Below are 20,893 nucleotides of genomic sequence, written 5' to 3'. Positions count from 1 at the left end.
GAGTAATAAAGATATCTGTGCATGCATTTATTATACACAGAACTGTGCTTTATTTTGGAAAATCTGTCCCAAACCTGCTCAGGCAAGTCAGCAATAACAAGGTCACTGCAGACTTCGCTGAGTGCCCTACAGATGTCTCTTGCTTTAGCTGGGATGGCAGTGATGGGATAAAGAGAAAAAGAGAGGAATTTATACAGAGGCAGGGACACTTCAGCGGCTCTGTGCAGATACAATAAAAATATTCAACGATCTTGGGTTGCCTAGTCAGGTAGAGAGGACTCATCAAGGTTTAATGGAGACGGACCTTCATCCCCGGGGCTGGACTATCTCGCCTCCCTCTACCCCCTGCCATAACTTCCCCTTTCCTTCCCACCCCACCCCACCCCACCCCCGCCCCCTTCCCCTTTCTCCCTTCCTCAGCCTCCCCTATTGCCTTCCCATCTCCTTGGTCTCCTTCTTCCTTTTGAAAAACCCCATAGATTCAAACTTCTCTGTCCCCAGTGACACGACCCCAGGCCAGGATCTCTGTACCTCATGTCTCGATCCCTACCACCATCTCTGAACACCTTGGCCGTCACAAACCCAACCTACATAAAGCTTCCAAAAATATTTATCCTCCATTCTGTTTTCATTTAGTCACTTAGGCGATGAATCTCAGAGATTGGCTCTTACTTAACACTTCAGATCAACATTTTTCCTACCATTTCCAGCTCTCTATCAACTGGCCTCCAAATAACCTACCCCAGAGGAATTCTGCAAGCCAGGTTCTCCCATATAGCAAGATTCATCTCTCAGTGCTCAGCAAATATGTGTCCCTTGCCTCACACACCATTTCTCAGCTACATATTCCCACACCTGCTTGTTTTCCCCTTTTTGGGTAACATCCCGCTTCCCATTTTTCATCCACGTAAGTTAATTTCTTTAAGCTGAAGAGACTCCTTCTCTGAGAATTCTTTCCTGTTTGCTTTAACCAATGATCACTTTGTTTTTAAACATTTGGAAGACTTTACTAGTTTGAGGCATCAGACCTGGATAGTTCTTAAATAAGGAGGTTTTAAATTCTATTTTAACTTATTTCATTTTATTTTATTTTATAGAGACAGAGCGTACTGGGGAGAGGAGCAGAGAGAGGGAGAGAGAATCTCAAGCACGTTTAGCAGAGACCCCAACGCAGGGCTTGATCCCATGACCATGAGATTGTGACCTGAGCCAAGATCAAGAGTTGGACGCTCAGCCGACTGAGCTACCCAGACGCCTCAACAAGGAGGTTTTAATTATGAGTTCTAATTCCCATATAAATGCAGAAGTTTTCAGATTTTCCATTTCCTTTTGGGTTACCTTTGATAAAACATTTTTCTACAAATAAGTTCATTTTTTACACATATATTTAAGTCAAATAATTTTTTTACAATATCCTCTATTGAATTGGTATTGATGACCCCCTTTTTTTCTTCTTATTAGTAACTTGTACTTTTAAAAATTTTAACCTTTTTTTTTGGGGGCGCCTGGGTGGCTTAGTCGGTTAAGCGTCCGACTTCGGCTCAGGTCATGATCTCGCAGTCCGTGAGCTCGTGCCCCGTGTCAGGCTCTGTGCTGACAGCTCAGTGCCTGGAGCCTGGTTCGGATTCTGTGTCTCCCTCTCTTTCTGACCCTCCCCCGTTCATGCGCTGTCTCTCTGTGTCTCAAAAATAAATAAACGTTAAGAAAAAAAATTAAAAAAAAATTTAATCAGTTTTTATTAGAAAATTTCCAAACGTTATTTGTCTTCTCAAAAACGTGCTTTTGCCTGACTATGCAATTTTTCCCCAAAGAAGACTTCCAGATGGCCGAAGGATACGTGAACTGATGTTCAACGTCACTGATCATCAGGCGAAAGCAAATCAAACCCACGCATGATACCTCACCTCACACCAATCAGAATGGCTGGTACCAAACAGACAAGAAATAAAAAGCGTGGGCAAGGATGCAGAGAACAGGAAACCCTCGTGCCCTGTTGGTGGGAATACGAATGGGTACAGCTACAACGCAAAACAGTACGGAGGTTTCTCAAAAAATTAAAAATAAAGCTCCAGTCATTGGAGCTTTAAAGGTCCAGTCAATGGACCCAGTCATTCCATTTCGGGGTATTTACCTGGAGAAAACACAAACACTAATTCAAAGGGATATAGGCATCTGTATGTTTATTGCAGCACTATATCCAACAGCCAAGATGTGGAAGCAACATTAAGTGTCCACTGACAGACGCATGGCTAAGAAATAGCCCTGTCTATGCACACGGCGGAATATTACGCAGTCACAACAAAGAACAAAGTCTTGACACTTGTGACAACATGAACGGGCCCAGAGTGTATTATGCTAATTGAAGGAAGTCGCAGAGAAAAAGACGACTACGATATGATTTCACTCACCTGTGGACTCTAAACAACAAAATGAACTAACGGAACAGAAACAGAATCATAAACGCAGAGAACCAACTGGCGAGTGCCAGAAGACAGAGGGTGGGGGGATGGGCGAAATAGGTGAAGGGGATGAAGAGGTGCGAAGTTCCGGTTATAAAATAAATAAGTCACGGAAACCAGAGGTACAGCCTAGGGGACATCATTAATAATACTGTCATCACTTTGTGTGGTGACTACATTTACCATGGTGAGCATGTCATAATGTATGAAATTGTTGAATCAGGATATTCAGTACATCTGAAATGAGTGAGATATTGGATGTCAACCATATCTCAATACAAAAAGGACAAACTTGGCTCTGCTGATTTTCTTGATTGTATATTGTTTTCTATTTTTAAAATGTCTACTCTCATTTCCTTCTATCTCCTTTCTTTGGTTTAAGGTACTGTCATTTTTGTCTAGCTTTCTAAGAAAGTACTCAAGTACTTAAAAAATTAACGTTTGGCCTTTGGTCTTTTCTCGTGTATACGTTTAAAGCAATACAGTTCCCTTTAAGATTGGCTTTCGCTGTACCTCACAAATCTGGGGTTATTTTATTGTATTTTCATTCCCGTATGATTAATATACAGTGTTATATTAGTCTCAGGGGTCCGATACAGTAATTCAACAGTTGTATGCATTGCTCAGTGTTCATCACGATAAATGTACTCTTAATCCCTTTCACCTACTTCCCCCGTCCTCTCACCCACGTCCCCTCTGGTAACCATCAGTTTGTTCTCTATAGTTAAGAGGGTATTTATTTTTATCTATCATTCAGTTCAAAATATTTTCTAATGTCCATTATGACTTCTTTTTTCTTTCGACCAAAGGGTTGTTTATAAGTCTATTGCTGGATTGGGAGGTAGGAAAGGGAAGCTGTATGGAATTGTTGGCTAACAAATGCTCAAGGGAAGTAAACAAATGGAAAATAGAGTCTAGAGTTGAAGACAGAGATCAGAGCTAGAGATAAAGACCACGGGTTCCTCAGCAAAGAGGTGGCCATGAAATCTTGTAAGTAGATGAATAACCAAGGAAGTACCTCGTGAGAGTAGGAGGCCCAGAAAAGACCATTAAGGACCAGGAGGAAAAGGAAGGCTAACCTCAGTGTAGACTGAAAAACAAACAAAACGAAACAAAACAGAACAAAAACGTGCATAGGAAAGTGCTGTGCAACCCATCAAGGCAGGAAAATGGCAGGAAGAAGAAAGAAAGGGCCGTGTACTTTACCACCAAATGTGCCTGCAAAGGGGCGAGGAAATATGGCGGTGTCTAAAGAAGGACACGGGGCTAATGAAAGCCTTTTTGAAGAGACTGAAGTCTTGAGTGTCTGTTACTGTATTCATGGAACAGCATCTCTGAGGCTAACAATAGTCAACAAGATCCTCAATATAGCAGGAGGTAAGTACTCTGTGCACAAAAAGGGGCACGTCTTTCTCTACAGCCAAGCAGGAGACAGGCAGAGGGAGTGAGTACAAACTCATACATATGTCGGTTTGGGGGCGGGAAGTTGAGGGGCTTCTCCTAGTGTCTTGTGCGTTACATCTTCACGGATAGAATTCTTGTGGTAATTGTGGAGGAAAAAGAAAAGTGTTCCACATTTAAATCCTGGTTCACTTTCAGAGATTAATAACAATAATAATGGAAATCTGGGAGGCCTGTGATTTTCTCCTTTTCTTTAGTTATTCCTCACATCCCCTCTCTGGAAAGTTTCCAGAGAGGGGCTGTGAAAGCTGGCAGATGGACAAGGGTTCTCAAAGTGTGGTCCCTGGACCAGTCGTGTCAGCGTCACCTGCTGACTCATCAGAAATGGAAATCAGAAATGCCCCATCCAAAACCTACTGAGCAACCCTGGAAGTGGGGCCTTGTATTACTCATATAGCTTTTGTGTAACAGTTTGCCACGTATTTAGTGGTTGAGAACAGAAAATGTATTGTCTCTTAGTTATGGAGGCCAGAAGTCTGAAATCAAGGTGTCGGGGGCCAGGCAACCTCCAATCTTTGCTTGATTCTTCCAGCTTCTGGGATGCAGGCTTTCTTCAGCTTGTGGGAGTATAACTCCAATATGTGTCTCACCTTCCCAGGGCCTTGTCTCTTGTGTCTCTTTGTCCCAAATCTCCCTTGACCTTTCCATTATGAAGACATCTATCATTGGATTAAGAGCCCACCCTAAACTCACGCTGATCTCATCTCAATACCTTTCGCTTAATTACATCTGCAAAAACCCAATTTCCCCAAAAGGGTTGCATTCACAAGTTTGGGGGCTAAAACTTGGGCATATCTTGTAAGGGACCATTATTCAACCTACACCAAGCCCCGTGATCTGCTTTAAGGTGAGCCAGAGCAGTGGTGCTCAACCTTGGCTACACAAGAATCACCTATAGAATTTTTAAGATCCCTAAAAAAATTGCATCAGAATTTTTGAGAATGGAACCCGGAGTTGACCAGATGATGACAATGTCAGTCAAGTTGGAAAACCAATGGTACAGAGGAAAGAATAAACTGACGGGTTACAATGCTGCCTCTTTGTCTTACCACGAGAGCCTACTCTTCTATAAAATGGAGGTCACCATACCTATCTCATATTATTACATGTTTATCGTGACTCTTAAATAAAATTCTCTATGTCGAGCACTTGGAGTTTTAGCCATTGTATGACTCTTGACCTTCACTCACCATTAGCCTGTTTAATGAAGCACCAAAAAATGACTTTCTGCTGAGAATTTGGGCCCTGCCTGTAGTCCTTCCTTGGCTCCCCTCTGACGGCAGGTAGCAGGATCCCCTTTTAAGTGTGCTCCTTACGTGCCCCTCGGCTTTCAGGAAGGAAGTGAGCCCTTCCTGTTCCAGTCCAATAATCTCTCATGTCATGGGGTTTATATTCAACAGGCCACACAGAATATCTGGATTCTTGGCATTTTCCAGGAAGTACGATCTTGACTTTCTACCCACTCACCATTTATCAAACACTCAGATGAACAAAATAATTTTCCAGGAAGATTGCATGAAAGACTGAAGATTCCAGATGTTTTCAGCCTCTTTCATTCAAATACAAAGAAAAGAAAATTGCTTATTGAGCCTCTGAACATCAAAAACTGAAGATATTGTGATGATTTTAGTCATCCCGTGGCTGGGAGTCTAGTCAGGAAGACAAAACACAACCAAATCGTATCACAAAGAAATGTAAAAATGCAACCGTGGCAAATGCCACAGAGCCTTTGAGGGAGGCTTACACCATACTACAAACCTATAACAAGATCGGACAGTCAGAGAGATCAAGGGAGGCTCTCTTGAGGCGAGATCCTTAAGCTGAGATGTCAAGCATGACTAGGAATTACCCATGCGAAGGAGAGAGGGGGAGCATTCCAGGCAAAAGGAAAAGCAAAAAGATGTGTGGCAAGAGTATGTTCCCTCCACCCGGTCCTTCTCTTCCCTTCCCTTTCCTTCCCTTCCCTTCCCTTCCCTTCCCTTCCCTTCCCTTCCCTTCTTATCTTCCTCTTCCTTATCATCTCATGGTGCCAAGATGGTTACCACAGCTCTGAACATGGTGTCCACATTCAAGTCAGGAAAGAGGGAGAAAGGGTCAATTAGCCTTGTCTGTCCCTTTCATAAGAAATCAAAGTCTTTCCCAGAAGCCTCCCAGCAAACTTCCCTTATATTCCATTGGGAAACATGCTCATACTTAGGTCAGTCACTGACAGAGAGGAGTGAGATAACAGGATTGGCCTAAATCAAGAGAACTCTCTCTTTGATACCAAGGTCAAATATGAGATTTCTGGGCGGAGAGGCCGTCGCTGTGGGACTGCTGTGTAGGCGATCGAAAGTGTGTGTCCCAGAGACTACAGCAGCAGAGTCCAAGTGGAAGATAGAAAGCAGGCTTTGGGTGATAGTAAGGCAGTGAGAGTGGCAGGGCTCAGTGACTAACTTACCATGGGGCTAAGAGTGAGGGGTCTTGTGGTTGAGCAAGAAGCCGCATGAACGAAGGGTTGTGTAGAGAAGAAGTATGGCTCTTCCGAGAGCACAGTTGTCTCAGCCCTAGCACGGATCATGTTAATTTCGATGGGTGTTTGTTTTAGGCAAGTTCTCCAGAGAAAGAGAATATTTATATGAGCAATTGGCTCCTGTGATTGGAGGCTAAGAAGTCCCACAGTGTGATATCCGCCAGGGGACGTCCAGGAGAGACCATCTGTAGTCTCAGTCCAAGTTCGAAGCCTGAGGGCCCGGGGAACCAGGAGTGAAAATTCCAGTCCCAGGACAGCAGAAAATAAGATGGGATGTTCCAGCTCACGAGTGAGGCAGGAGAAAAAGGGGTGGACTCTTCTTTGTTCTACCTTCTATTGTATTCAGACCCTTGGGAGAGTGGGGCAAGTTTCCCACGCTGGGAAGGGCAATCTACGTTACTGAATCCACTGATTTCACCCTGAAACAACCTCACAGACACATCCAGAAATAATGTTTAATCTGGGCACCCCGTGGCCCCGTCAAGTTGACACACACAAACCATCTCAGTGGCTGTCCTGCCCCTTGCAGGATGTTCAGCAGCATCTCTGGCCTCTACCCACAAGCTGCCTATGCCACCTGCCCCGTAGTGACAGGGTCTCCAGATTTTGCTGAATATCTCTTGGAAGGAAAAGTTATCTCCTGTGACAGCCACTGCCTCAGAGAACTCTTCCTCCTGAATATGGCTTTGAGCGATGTGATCACAGGGACAGGACCAGAGAGAGAAACGTGGGTGTCTAGGGCACAAATTTTCAAGATGCATTGGCACCATCCTGAGATTTAACGCCCTCTTAACTTTTGTGGCCTAGGACCCTCACGCACCTCTGCCTAGCTCTGCCTGGGTGGTGTCAGCCTCTATTTCAACAAGAAAAAAAACCCGGTTCTCCTTATCATTGGTTCTCCTTCGAGGATGGTGTCGATGGTATTGTCCTTCATGCGATACGCAGTGACCTGTTGATGAGAAGCCCAGGAGAATCCCTGCCTATTTTCTTGGTCAAAAGCAGGGACACGTGTTTCCTAAGCCACTGGTTTGCTTTCATGTGAGGAATATCGTGAACTGCACAAGTTTAGCTTCCCTTTTTGCACTGGCTGTTATTGACTTGTTTCCCGTTTTCGTACGGGCTGCTGTGAAACATGGGAGCCGAGCCCGTGACTTCCACGGCAAGAACGCATGATAATATTTCTAGCCTCATCCCTGACTAAATTCTAAATGCCTGCTTTTCCTTTTTGTTTTTGTCTCAATTTTGTTTTGGCTAATCTTACAGGTGGTGTGTTTGTTGAAAATACTTTAGAGATGTTTGGCAGAGGTATCATTAAGGACCCAGCAGAGGGTCCGGCCTCCAGCATGCATTTGGTGCACAGACCCTTCCTTCCTCCAGTACTGACATGAGAAGGAGAGACACTGCACAGGACAGACCTTTGCCAATGGCCAAATGCTCTGGAAGTAGAAGAGCCATATTTGGCGTCAGGATGGTCTCTGGGGACAAAGAAACAGAGACAGCTTGCGGCAGAAGGTTTTAAAGGTGCCTCCACTTCTCCAGGAAAACAGATCACATTCAGTGGTGGACTTCGGACCTGTGTCGTTGATCCAAACTCTGGGGGGTTTGAGAACGTTCGCAAAACCCAGTGCCCTACATCAGCCCCGAAAGCCGTTATTAGTCTGTGTTCAAGTTCCTGAAGTGCCACCCGCCTTCACAATGGGCACGCGTTGCGACTGCGGATTGCGTTCCCTATTTTCAAAGACAAGACGCAAGCAGAATGACAAAGAGGGATTAGTTAAGGAGCACTTGGAACCCTGAAAGCGAGATGGTTACATTAAGAGAGAACAATGAGCCCTGATCTGCAAAGACAGAGCTGAGCCGGGGCCGGGGCGGCTCTAAATAGCCTTTGCCTCTTGCCGTGAGATTACTGCATTTTCATCATAATTATTAAATCTTGGCAAGAGGCTCAGCAGCCTGTTACCCACCTCCCTGATGTCAGCCTGCTTCCCCACTCTGCAATTTTGAAACCTGGTCGGCAATTGCACCCTGAAGGGCAGTTCTAACAACGTTGCAGCAAACTTTCCCCCACTTGAAATCTTCAATTATATATGTACAGACTAATGGCAATCTACATCCTACCATTTTCTCCCTCTGTCTTTTTCCTCTCTGCCATATCATTACTTTCAACAAAATTAAGTTAGGGACATTAGTCCTCAGAGAAGCCAGGGGAATAATAACAGATGGGTTAGGGTACAGGAGATAAGGCAGAGAAAGGGCAGTTTGACTTGCTTTCAGAAAAGTTGGAGCCACACAAAGGGAAAGACACACGCACACAAAGATAACATCAAATTTGCAGGGAAAATTTCAGCTCCTGGTGAGCCGAGCTACTTAGAAATCCCTGGGATATTGGATAGTCACCGATCCATGGGGGGAAATGTACGGGGCAAGTAGAAATTATGTTTTGAAGAGTGCAGAGGATTGGAAAAAATAGAAGAGAGATGATAAAGTATTATTACTTCCCCCTAGCCTATTTAAATTCTTAGTTACATAAATAACAAAGATTTTGAATGAAAACAATTCCTGTGTGCCAGGGACGCTAGGGAATGACATTTGAAGGATTCTGCAGAAATACGGCACCTGGGCTTCGTCAGAGCCCAGTAAAAGTCAGGCTCCAAGAGGCCTCCTTTGAAGGGCTTATTTAACTTTGTATGTTCTGGTATTCTTACCGATTAGTCTCAAAAGTCAGGTCTGACTCTACTGTAGCGGAGAAAGTGTCTTGAACATAGTAGGTATTCAATATGTGTTCACTGAATCGCGTTAACGTTTAGCGTGCCTGTTTTTTTTAATTTTTTTTTTTTTACATTTATTTATTTTTCAGGGACAGAGAGACGGAGCACAAGTGGGGAGGGGCAGAGAGAGAAGGAGACAGAATCTGAAGCAGGCTCCAGCAGGCTCAGCCCAGAGCCCGACGCGGGGCCCGAACTCACAAACCGCGAGATCATGACCTGAGCTGAAGTCGGACGCCTAACCGACTGAGCCGCCCAGGCACCCCAAGCGTGCCTATGTTTTATGTTTTAAAGCAAAACTGATAAATATGGGAGGAGGCCATTTGGAAATAATTATCTAAAATAAATATATTCCAAGATTTCTCGAATCTTCTATATTCTCAAGGGGGAATGATGAAACCAGTTTTATAGTTGAATATAGCTTTTCAATTTTTATAAAGAAACTTTGTTTATTTGTCTTGGGTAATTTTTCACCACATTCCTATGTAAAAGGTGTTTGTTATCCACGTGAGGTAGTGGTAAGACCTCATTGCCGTTGGGCCGGGCTAGGAAATGAGTTTTAGCCAACAAGCTGTGAGAGGCAGTGACATGAATTCATTCTGTTGGAGGCAATGAGATGACCTTGGGGGATTTTCTAGCCTCTCTTCCCGAATTCATTGACCAAGGAGGCCCTGTGTTTCACAGGATGGAGTCTTTATCCGCCAGGACTTTTAAGTTACCATATGGAGGAAAATTGTTCTAAAAAGTCACCCAGATCAAGCGCAGATATTTGTACGTAGGAATTAAAGCTTGGTTGTGTGAAACTACTTAGATCTCGGCCTGTTACAGAGCATTAGAAGACTAGCCTTATTAATATACTAAGCTTCATAAATGCAAAAACCGAGAACTATTTTATGGGTTGATTTATTGATTAATTGATTTTTTCCTGAGAACGGTTTTAAAATGCTCCGGATCGCATTGTAGGTAAGAGGCGAACTGGTATATAAACCCAGATATTGTCGAAAGCGTATCGACACAAAGGGAAACCCCCAGCCCTTCTGCGGGATGGAAGGGAAAACCGTATTTGGTCTCTTTTGGTATAAGGCGTGGTGGCTGGATCCACTCTGGGCAGCGAGATCAAACTAACATTTGTGAGGAACAGAACTGCTGCTTCTATTCTGAAGCCCAGGCTTGCAGAAAGGCAGGAGAGATAGTTACTTCCATGCTTTTTTTTTTTACTTCTGCTTTGAGAGCCCTTCCCACACTGTATTACTAAATAAGCTTTATTTCTATGAAAGAAAGCCCCACATCTCAGTGGCTCAACACAAAAGAAGTCTCTTTCTTATGAACGTAACGTCCACTCAGTGGAGCTTGGGAGACCAGCCTCAAGCAGTTATTCGGGAATTTGGGTTGATAGAGTCCACCATCTGTAACACACGGTTTTCCAAGGTCACCTTGGGCACTGGCAGAAAGCCAGCGGACGGACGAAGAGCCAGTGTGGGCAATTGAGCTGGCCTTTATGGACCAAGTCTGGTAGTGGCACATACCAGTCTCTCATTCCATCAGCTAGAAGACTGTCATGGGGTTCTACTTGCCTGCCAAAAGGACTGGGCAGTGTTGGCTAGCTGGCTGTCTAGGAGGTATAGGAAAATAATTGGGAAACAATAGTCTACACCACAGTCACAGGAGGGAAACAATAGTCTACACCACTGTCTACCACAGTCAATCCTTCTGGTCACCAAATAAGCCTTCCATTCTTCTTCCCAAGCATTAAACACACTCATCCACCCCAACTCTAGCATCCATTCATCCTGGGGAGGCAACTCAGATCCCCGTATAATCCCTCCCTCCGACTCAAAGCTCAAGATCTTCAGAGGGTATTTAATCTTCTCCATCAAGCACCCCTTTGTTTCCAGAAATCTGAACCCAAAAGAGAAGCAAACTGCTCTCCCAAAATAATAGTGACGTAGGACAAAAAGCTGCAAAAAGTGTCCCGTTTAGGGAAGGGAAGAATAGAAGCAATGTAGCCGTCACTGGTTGCCTGCAGTTACGGACTCCTGTGCGGCAGGTGTCCAGAAGGCCCCTCCCTGGAGTCACGGACATTTCCCTGATTAGTTCTTAATTGCTCTCTGCTGAAGGAGTCACCTTGTGCACAGTCTCTGGAGCCCCTGGTGACACCCTTTGAGTAGCTCTTCCTTCAGGGCTGCATAGCTTATGAAGTCTGGTTTTTTTACTTCTGTCTTTGTTTTGTTTGTTTGTTTGTTTGTTTTTTGCTAGTGATGTCCAGGGGCCCAGGAGTTACTACCGGTTTCACACACTCAAAGAATTTTTGGTCTGGACTCATAGACCCTTTGATCCCATACAATCACCTAAAATCTTCAGAGGTTTCTGATCTCTTTCCTTCTGATCAGTTCCTTTCACCAGAAAGCCAGCCCAAATGTATTATCTAGACGTGTTCTCAGTCTGTTTTATTTCTTTACCTTCTTGTCTCGTACGTTTCTTTCGTAACTTAATATCAGTTTACCCTGGGCCTGGAAAAATGCATGGGAAGGTGGCATTCTTTAACGTCATCTTTGCCACAGCGAAGACTCCTTTTGCTCAACGGACACGTTTTATGAAGGCTCTGCCGCTAAGTATCTTTCTGAATCATATCTTTTAAAAAATTTGAGTTTACAGGTGCTAGGCTTTTCTAACCTTCCAAGGCCCCACCTTTCCGGTCTCTATTTCCTATCCTTCTAATTGAAAAGCGGCCAATTGTGTCCTGAAATGATTTCCTCCTTACAATAGCTCTCCAATAATGAACAATCGTGACTACCTCTTTTCGATTCCTCCAGCCACTTTTCCTGGAATCACTGGATCAGCAAGTGTAAAATCTTAGTCCCATGTTTTGCTCAAAATTTTGCTTCTAAGTAACAGGTCCACAGGTTCACCCTTCTCCACTGTCAGTTTCTAGGTGCCCTGTCTTCAGTGACCAAGTCAGTGTCACGTATTTTAGGTTTTTCATCCCGCTGTATCTCAGTTCTGATAACGGTTTCTCTGTTTGTCGAGTAACTTCAGGCACACCTGAAATAATCTTAACGATCTAATAGGTTTCTCTTTTGCAAAAATTCTAAGCGTGGTGCCTGGGGGTTCTAGTCCACAGTTGTTGAGGATATAAGGCTAAAGGAGTCTCCACCGTCTTGCTTCCAATGTTGCCATTGTCATTCACATCCGGCTGGTAAATTTTGGAGGAGCGGACGAGAAGTGGATATTTTTAGGAGCCCACCTTCAATGTCGGCATGCCTCCTTTCTGATCCCATTTCATTCTAGGCTAGGGTTTTGCAGAGTGGGTGAGCCACAAGAACAGGGACACCTGAAAGCAAGGGCTAAAGTAAGCCCAGTGATTAGAGTGATGGAGCTTATCCTGGTCAGTAAGGGAATGAAGTCAGGAAGAGGCTGATGGGTGGTGGGAGCTAGTGGGGTTGGAGAACTTGTGATCTTGAGATCTAAGTGCATAAGTATAAATAATAAAGGGAGAAAATGAAAATACAGGAATGATGGTCAGAGAGCGAAATGTTGGAATTCATGTTTTCAAAGATGGGAGAGACCTATATGATAGCAAGATTCAAATTTGGTTCCAGAAATGGGTTGCTGAAGCCTGGCTAAGTTGTCCTCGTTCTAATGTTTCAGTCCTTGTGAATCCAGCTCAGACGAGTACTGTGGTACAGAGGTTAAGCTAGAGAGTTCTATTTAAGCGATTAGTGGGGGGAAGCTCAAAGATTCTTCTTGGGCCTCTGTTTCTTTCTTTTTAAAAAATTTTTAATGTTTATTTTTGAAGGAGGGAGAGAGAGAGAGAGAGAGAGAGCATGGGCAGTGGAGGGGTAGAGAGAGAGAGGGAGACACAGAATCCGAAGTAGGCTCCAGGCTCTGAGCTGTCAGCCCAGAGCCCGATGCGGTGCTCAAACCCATGAACCATGAGATCATGACCTGGGCTGAAGTTGGACGATTAACCGAGGTGCCCTTGAGCCTTCTGTTTCTTAAAAACAATCAGCCTGACATAACCACATGCCAGTGAGGCACATTTGGGGATGGCAAATGTTGTCCTACAACTGTAATGCTTACTAGCTTGGTGTCCTTCAGGATGGTAATCTCTCTCAACATCCTCTGCTCCTCTATAACATGATAGTATGAATCTTTTCTCCTTCATAGGGCTGTTTTTAGAATCAAGGAGTTAATATGCATAAAGTGTTCCATACACTCTTGCCCATAGTAACCAGTCGTCTTTAATCTCTACTCTGTCCCTGTCATTCTTGATGTTCTTCTGTTCTCAACATTCACCACCTCTACCTCTACTCCTCTTTCCAACCCACCTCTATGGAGCTACCCAATATCCAATATACACACGGTTCATTTGGAACAAGATGCTGTAACACCAGCCTTTCTTCCAAATTCATCACCCAACCTGCAGAATGGAATTTCATTTCTATCACATTAAGTATCCAATTTCAGATGTAGTGGCTTAATCTAAAGTGGTTCCATTGCACTACATTTCTCTTGAGAATAAGCACCCAAAAAAAGAAAAGGAAGAGAAAAAAATTCTTGTTTGGAATAGAAAGCTTTCTCCAGAGGTGTGGCTGAGGGCCTACCATTACATTTACATCATAGCCACTATCATCCCGGCCTGGCAGGTATCATTTCTAATGACAGCCCTGTCCCAGTGGCTCTCCTCTCACTTCAGCAGAAATCTCCTTACAACTCAAAATGTGGTCCATAGACCAGGGCATCAGCATCACCGAGGATGTTAGAAAAGCAAAATCACAAGCCTCATCTACGCCTATTCCCTCCAATTCTGCATTTTACCAAGATGCCGAGAGATCCTAATGCATAATAGGGTTTGCAAAGCACTGGTATACAGCAAAGAGACTAACCTTTCCATCCCTTTGTTTGAAGGAAGGGTTACATCTTAAAGCAGACATCAGGCAGAGCGCACTTAAAATTCATCCTTCCTGTCTAGAGATGTGGAACTTAAAATTCTACGGTTACCTAATGCTCTTAACTTGAGATGCAGAGATGAGGGAGGTGAGAAGAGGGGGTGGCTGGTTTCTCAAAGGAATTTCTGGCTCCACACAAGATTTGGAGAGTGGTTTTAAAATATTTCTTTTTAGGTTGCCTGAAGACATTTGCTAATTTCCCTAATGTGAGTTTCCCCCTCTCTCAGAAGGGGAGAAACAAATAAAAAAGACACAAAGAAAGTACAATAGGATTTGTGTGTGTATATATAATCCTCAAGGGTCTGTTCCATCTGGAGTGAAGTCTGGTAAAACAAATCAGTTAGACCAGGGAAGTGGTGCCCGCTTATACATAGATACAGGACAGGGCTAAGAGCAATCTGCTTAGAGAGAGATGGGTAGCTGACCCAAGGAATTTGTCTTAAGGCTGTTCGTACAAAAAAAAAAAAAAAAAAAGGCTGTTTGTACAGAACGCACACCATTTTTAACCAATGCATATGCTTCTTTGGGACGTCGGGTGGTGGTGGCGATTGATAGGAATTACGGTAGAAGCTAAAATCCACTCCAAAATTACCAGCTTAGAAGACAAATTGTTTACTTGAGCGGGGTCCTATGATTATTAAACAACTGTTATTCTACAGAGACCAAGTGTGATTTCAGGTTGGAAGTTTCTATCCTCAAAAAATAAAAGCAAAAGCATTGTTTCGTGGGACTTTCCCTTACATTGCTGCAAAGAACAAGGAATATCAGACCGAAAGCAGAGACCATCAACAGCTTGTAAATTTGTTAATCTTTTTGACTACCCCAAATTTGTCTAAATTTTCCCCTAGGTGTCTATTTGGGTGGTTACCAAAAAGCAAAAATAAATAAATAATGCAAAATTATAATTTGAATCCCTGGTAAACACCTGTTTAGCCAATGATCAAAATTAACCACACTATCAGTAAGACGTATCAACATACAACCTGCTGCTATGATGCACTTAGAAGGACATGTTGTCACTTTTGTGATATTCTTGCCAAAAATGTGTCACTTCATTCTATCAGAAGTTTTCATAAGAAAACGTCAAACAAACCCAACTCAAAAGACATTCTACAGAATACTGTTATGTTACTCTTCCAAGGTATCGAGGTTATGAAAGAGAAGGAAGGACTGGGGGAGGAGGCTAGATTGGATCCTATAACAGAAAAACAGCATTAGCGGAGAAACTAGTGAAAATTCTCAAATTTGTAGTTTATTTACCAGCATTGTATCAATGTTAATTTCCTGGTTTGACCATTGTACTACCGGTGGGGTGGGATATTAACATGAGCGAAAGCTGACTAAAGGATATAGGGGCCCCTTTTGTACCACGTTTGCAACTTCTGTAGAAGTCTAAGATTATTTCAGAATGTAAAAAGTCCTTAAAGACTCAAAGATTTTTTGTGGTTCGCTTTTAGAGGTAACTACAGAAAGTAAGTCCCAAGTTTCTGTCAGTCTTGGGATGAATACCCTAAACAGGATAGGAAGATAGACCAAGATCCTGGGGCCAGTAGCAGGAAGACTAGGGAAAGCCCCAAGAATTGTTCTGAGTCTGTGAAGTGATCCCGGGCTTTAATAAATAATAATTCATGCAGACCTTAAATAATAACATGTTAAATACACATGCATACGCACATACACACATTTACACATACATATATATAATGTATATCTGTATTCATTGCTAGGGGCTGAATTGTGTCCCCCCCCCATTCATATGTCGAGGCTCTAACCATCAGTACCCCAGAATGTGACTGTATTTGGAGATAATAACTTTAAAGAAGTCATTAATCGAAAATGAGGCTGCTGGGTAGGTCTTAATCCAATGTGACTGATGTCCTTATAAGGAGAGGAAACTTGGACACACAAAATGATGCCAAGGATGCTGGCACACAGAAGAAAAACCACTGAGGACATAGCCAGAAGGTGGCCATTTGCAAACCAAGGAGAGAGGCCTTAGGAAAAACGCAGCCAGCCCACACCTTGATCCTGAACTTCTCCCGTGCAGAGCTGCGAGGAAATAATTGTCTGTTGTTAAAGGCACCCAGTCTGTGGTATCTTTGCTATGGCAACCCTAGTAAATGATACAATTACACATATTTTATTTTTTTAGAATCTTATATATTTTCATTTTTTTAATGTTTGTGTATTTTTGAGAGAGAGAGAGACAGAGAGAGAGAGCACAAGTTGGGGAGAGACAGAGAGAGAGGGAGACACAGAATCTGAGGCAGGCCCCAGGCTCTGAGCTGTCAGCACAGAGCCCAAAGCAGGGCTTCAACTTACAAACTGCAAGACCATGACCTGAGCTGAAGTCAGATACTTAACCAACTGAGGAGCCGCCAGGAGCCCCACAATCATATATGTTTTCAAGAAATGCATATTTAATTGGTCTCTTTAACCTTCTTTAAACGTGTCGTATTTTTTTCCCCTGCATTCATGGATGAGGATACTATTTTCCCATGTGGAAGATTCTTGGCAGAGGCTTTTGATATCCTTTAATGCTTATCTTTCATCTAAAGGATGCTCCACTCAGTTTTAGATGAATATTAGATACATAGGAGGTTTCCCAGATCACCCTTAGAATGCTTTCTTCAACTTAGTGTATTGCATTTAAGAAGGACTTGAACCTACTATGGTATGTTCGAAGGAAGTTAACCTAGATTAGTAGCAGTCTGTAAATCCTGTAATTCTGGGAGCGGTGGTCAATTCGGGTTTGCTAAGATTTAAGACGAGAGTCAGGAAGGACATAACAGATACCTTTCACTATATGCAGGGCTTCCGGTGAAGCAGGTTAGGTTTATGTCATTAATTTTTAGGGAGCAAACTAGTTTTTAGTTAGTAGGAAGAAACATATTTGGTACCAGCATAAAATATTTTTGAACAATCAGCACCATCTAGTAACAGAACAGTCTAGCTTGAGAGGTAGTGAGTTTTCAGTCACCCAAGGCATTTAATCATCTAGCGATGGCCAGCTGTCCGGGATCCTGCAGATCAGTTCCCTTGACCGGATGCAGGTGAAATGTACTAAACTTTTAGAGTTCACTGGCTCTAAGCGTCAGTGAATTATAAGGGTAACAAAGGACAGTGGAGGGAGTCAGGATTTGGGGAAAATAATCTGCAAAGAACAGTCAGAGATATTAGCAAGGTCATGACCCATCAAGTGAGAGGTTATTCAACAGTCATGCATCGCCCCTGTCCTGCAGGGAGTCGCGTTAATTGCTCTGGGCCAGCGCCCAGGCACAAGTATTTCCTTTTGTGTGTGTGTGTGTGTGTATTTATTTCTTTTGAGAAAGAGGGGAGAGCATGAGTGGAGGAGGGGCAGAGAGAGGGAGGCAGAATCCCAAGCAGGCTCCACACCGCCAGCACAGAGCCCAACACAGGGCTCCATCCCGTGAACTGTGAGATCATAACCTGAGCCGAAATCAACAGTTGGATGCTTAACAGACAGAGTCACCCAGGTACCGACATAAGTTTTCCTAAAAATCTTCAGGTAATCCTCCTGTGCAGCCAGGCTTGGGATCTCTGATCTAGCTGCAGTGTGCAGCAGTGCTGTGCGATATCCCCTCCCAACTCCTTATCATTTCCAGCAATTCTCAAAATCCTGAGCTTTCCATCATACTTCCTGACAAAAGGGATGACATAAATTCTTCTGAAGAATGCTAACACCAAGCTACCAAGGAGTTATGGACCCCTCACTGGCTTTTCCACTGTCTACACTTGTCTGGCAGCAATCATCACACCCAAAATTAATGCAAAAGATGTGTAGGGGAGCATTGCACTAAATATAAAAGTTTTTCCAACTCCCCCATTGCGTGATAAATTGGAAGCAGTTGGGTAAGTATTCCAGATGCTGCCTGATATTTACTACACATCTATCATCCTACACAGGCAGCTGGTGTCTAAAAGGGAAGTCACCTTTGTTTGGGGGCAGTGTAGAAAGATACCACAAGAGTTAATAAGAAATTGACTTGCTTATCGATTCAGCAACTGCTACAGCGCAGAAAAAGATTTTCCCTCTTTAGGAAATACGAATAATTATAAAAATAAAAATAACAGGTGATATTTATTGAGCATCTACTCCATTCTGGACAGTGTTGTAAGTAAGCACATTACATTGATCAATTCATTTAGTTGTCCCAACGACTATATGAAGTAGGTGCTATTTCCCCTCCCCCTTCATTTACACAGATGTGGAAACTGAGGCACAGAGAGGCTGAGAGAAATTCACCAGGTCTTAGGACAGACGAGTGACAGCACTGGGAGGCAAACTTAGATGTCATAGTTTGGAACCGATGTTCTCGCTGTACCCGCCGCCACCCCCCTCCCCGCCCAAGACAGGTATCTAGTGAAGCCCGCTTGATGTCATCTGTTCCAAGTCTTCCGATCTTAGATGCCTGCAAGGGGACATGATGGAGAGATCTGTCAAACAGGTTATTGCCAAGGTCCAGCCACCATGCAGCTAAGCAGATAAGCAGAACAAGGAAAGCATAACGTGTCCCTTTAGTCAGGGACGAGGTCATACACCATCTGCAACACTTTCATTGTATTCAATTTGCCCGTTCCTCATATATAAATGGAATCATTTAGTTGATTTTTTTGAAATCTTCTAATTGGGACAGACCATTCAGTCACTTCTGTCAGTTGATTTCTGTTTTACACTGTGAACACCTTCCTACCTAAGTGATCCCTATCCCGGTTCTACATTGTTTCCAAATCTAACCTTCGCTAGCTGCCAATCCCTACTTATTAGCTTTCTTTTATACTTGCCTCCCTTATCTTTAAAAACAAACAAAAGAAACTAGTCCCGGGGAATGTTATTTTGTGATTAACATATTTATCTGAATTAGCGCAGCTGAACATTTCTCAATTGAGATCTAGCCCATGTCCCTGTATAGAAATATCCAATGCAACGAATCCTCCCGAATTACGTTATGAAACGAGCACAATTCCAATAAAAATCGCCCTTTTTGACTAGATAAATGATTCTACCATTCTTCTAGGAAAGCCAGTTGAATTGCAGCTAAGATATTTTTGAAGAGTCAGGTAGGTATACACCAGCTGATAGCCAAACATATTCTAAAATGTAGTCAACAAACAGTATGGTAATGGCATGGGAATAGAAAGATCAATGGAAGAGTACCTTATTTCTGACTTTATTCTGGACTTTACCATCTTTCGCTTTTCATTTACAAGGGGATTTAGTGCCTTGAAAATTTCAAAATGGGAGAAGGTTTATTATCAAATTTGGGCCATCTAAATGTTCCTGGTATTTTATTATTGGAGGCTTCTATTTTTTTTTATTGAAGTGTCTTTATGTTATGTGTCATCTCCCAGGAGAATCTCTGATAATGTGTGTTATTAGTCCTAATTTAGGATGGAAAATAGAATAGGGAGTTTTCAGCTCCCACTTGGGGGCCTTAGGATTGTTTTGATTAATGTGCTGTTTTTGATCCATTTCACAGCTTTCTGGAAGGAAAATCTAAACTCCCTCTGGAAAGGATACCCAAAAGAGCAGTGGCCAGTGTTAGGGAAAGTAGACTTAAGAAGGTAAGAAGCTGAGTGCTCCCAGCAGACCTCTTCGCTGGGGAAATAACCACACCCATTACTCTTCAAGGTCAAACACAACGGATTTGGAGAACTAAACGTGAACCAGGATGAGCAAAGAATGTCTTTTTCCCACTGGGAAGATTCCTTGTCTTCTTGCTGAGGAATTTTCTCTAGCCACCTCTGGCCCCTTGTTACACCAAGGTAAGAGGGAGTAATTTACATGATTCTTAGGTTTTGGAAGAATGGAACAAGCTTGCTCGGCTCATCAAGCTCCTTTTTCTTCTCTTCGGAACTAGCTGCCTATAGATGACAGGATATTTGTCTGTAAGTCTGTATGTCTTAGCTTGGAAAGCAGCACTTGGAAAGAGGAATTGCCTGAGACTCAACGGTTGTGTTGAATTTGGGAGTTCAGTTAGCAGGGCGCATCTGGCTTGTCCACTACGCTAATCCTCTAACATGCCCAATCACAATAATAAAAGTAATGTTTTGACCCCCATTTGCCTTACTGATTCTTTTTTTTAAATTTTTTTTAAATGTTTATTTATTTTTGAGAGAGACAGAGTGTGAGCAGGAGAGGGGCAGAGAGAGAGGGAGACACAGAATCTGAAGCAGACTCCAGGCTCTGAGCTGTCAGCACAGACCCCAACGCGGGGCTCAAACTCACGAACTGTGAGATCATGACCTGAGCCGAAGTCGGACACTCAACCGACTGAGCCACCCAAGCATCCCTGCCCTACTAATTCTTATTTCTCAATTTATTTAGAACCCAAGTAGTCAAGAGGGTACTACATACATATGGGATCTCTTCAGATACTTCCAACAATAGACTTTGATAAAGGTAGCTTCTTGACCTTTCAAGTTAGGTACTCACCACGTGTTCTATGGAACCTTGGTTTCTTTGATGCTAACAGATGTTGTTTGTAAAAGGATTACATGGTTAGATACATAATTCCAGGTAGAGCAAGATAAAATAGTTACTACAGCACTTCTTGAAGCTTTTAAATGGAAATACGCTCTGTGAATCTTAATGAAGGAATAGATTATTCAGCATCTCTTAAATATATATGTATCTGAAAAAAATGCTTTCTTCAAGAATCCTTAAGCATCAGTGTTCCGTAGAACACAGTTAGAGAAAGGCTATAAATTTCCATGAACAGCGTT

At 43.1% G+C, this 20,893-nt stretch overlaps 1 long non-coding RNA gene across 1 annotated transcript in view; it reads right to left on the bottom strand.

Annotated features, from left to right (window-relative positions):
• The window catches only part of LOC147572585 (uncharacterized), a 419,567-nt gene extending 399,136 nt beyond the window's left edge, over window positions 1-20,431 (bottom strand). The window contains exon 1 of the long non-coding RNA XR_015245987.1: window positions 20,374-20,431. This is a non-coding gene — a long non-coding RNA (uncharacterized LOC147572585). The remainder of the gene's footprint in view (window positions 1-20,373) is intronic.
• Window positions 20,432-20,893: the final 462 nt, after the last annotated feature.

The sequence above is a fragment of the Puma concolor genome, chromosome E4 (genome assembly GCF_028749965.1).
Source record: "Puma concolor isolate L17-30 chromosome E4, mPumCon1.1.hap2, whole genome shotgun sequence".
Classification (NCBI taxonomy): domain Eukaryota; kingdom Metazoa; phylum Chordata; class Mammalia; order Carnivora; family Felidae; genus Puma; species Puma concolor.
The sequence above is the reverse complement of the archived record's forward strand: the minus strand, read 5'-3'. Positions and strand labels throughout refer to the sequence as shown.